Below are 1,643 nucleotides of genomic sequence, written 5' to 3'. Positions count from 1 at the left end.
GGGAGAAATGGGGGGAGGGGAGAAGTGATTTACCAGACGACAACCTCGGAAAAAATCTCTAACACCACAGTCCTGTCACACAGACACAAACCTGGATCATAATACAATAACAAGTCATTTTTGTTTGTCACAACATGGCTGCCCAGTGGTAGGTTAAACTGGAACTGGATCTGATCCCAGGTCAGTGGTGTGAGTGTGTGAGGATGAGCTCAACTAATTCAATCAATATCATTTCAATACTTCAATAAGTTAGCGATACGTTTTAAGTTTGATCCTAATGTTAAACTACGTTATAATGGTTAACCTACTACTACTAGTACTACTACTACTCTCAGTAGAGTACCTTTGTGTCATTAGGGGAAAATTTGAACAAATTCTCAACAAATTATAAACTTAAATGAAACAAAGTGACAAATCGAATGTTTAGAAGATTCTTCAGAATTTGGTTCAGAAAAGTTTAAGTTTTAAGTTCTTGTCCAACACGATTTAAAATACTTTGGAATTAATGTTTTGAAATTGCAAGAACAAACTCAATTAAATTCCATTGTGAAAAAAGTTGCCAAAAACAGGTCATTCTCTTATACAATGTCAAGAATTTAAATACTGAAATGTCAGTGGTTCGTCAACTGGTGCAGGGCAGCAAAGGGATGATGTTAATAACAAGCTTAAAAAGAGGGCTGTCAAACATATGGCCCATGGGCCAGAACTGGGCCATTGGGGTGTTCAATCCGGGGCCGCTTGATAAATTTTGAAAGTGAAAAAATGCACAAACTCTTCATGTTGGTGATGTTTTGTCAGACTATGTTTCATTAAATATGAATATTTGCTAATACACTCGTAGTTATTTACATGAAAACAAAGAAGAAAAACATGGACTTAATGTTATTTATAGGTCTCTATGCTATGACTGTACTGGTCCGGCCCACTTGACTAATCAGTCTGAACCAGGACGACTTTGACACCCCTGGTTTAGATGCTAAAATGATGTCGACATGAAGCAACAGGACATACTTGTCTTTCTGTCAGGTCCAGATTGACAGCGATCTCATAGCGCCGTAGTCGGGTCAGGTAGTTGTGGTGTGCGAACTCAGCCTCGAGCTCCCGGATCTGTTCCTTGGTGAAGGCCGTCCTCTCTTTTCTGGGTTTGCTGCCCACGTCTGTCTTATAATTCCCATCCTGCGATTCTGTGAGCAGACAGCACACACAAGATTGGGGTTAATCTGAGAGTTTTAGGGATTATAAAGGTTTCTGATTTAGTCATTTCAGTTTAAAATCTGAATTCTGAAATTCCGAATTCTTAAAAATTAAATCAGAAAAAAAAATCATATTTAATTCCTTTCTAGTACTCTTCTAGTACTAGGCAAATATTTATTCAATTTTTTGATTTTGACCTGACATTGTGATTAGTATTTATTACTTTAAAATGTGATAGTCTCAAAATTTCCACATTTATTTTTTAATATTTTGAGACAACCTAACGATAGGTTTATAGTGCAAGGCTAATAATTAGTCAAATACATTTCACCATCAATTATATGATATGATTAAATACATTAAATACTGTATTTTACTCATACAGGTGAGTTAGCAGGGAGAGAACTCAGGTGCAAAAGAACAACTGGGAACACTTTACTCTTCACTCA

At 36.5% G+C, this 1,643-nt stretch overlaps 1 protein-coding gene across 1 annotated transcript in view; it reads right to left on the bottom strand.

The window, feature by feature from the left end:
• Positions 1-1,643, bottom strand: part of meox2a (mesenchyme homeobox 2a) — a 19,210-nt gene that overhangs the window by 3,187 nt on the left and 14,380 nt on the right. The gene's annotated exons all lie outside the window — the stretch shown is intronic.

This window comes from Cynoglossus semilaevis, chromosome 13 (assembly GCF_000523025.1).
Source record: "Cynoglossus semilaevis isolate Cse_v1.0 chromosome 13, Cse_v1.0, whole genome shotgun sequence".
Taxonomy (NCBI): Eukaryota; Metazoa; Chordata; class Actinopteri; order Pleuronectiformes; family Cynoglossidae; genus Cynoglossus; species Cynoglossus semilaevis.
The sequence above is the reverse complement of the archived record's forward strand: the minus strand, read 5'-3'. Positions and strand labels throughout refer to the sequence as shown.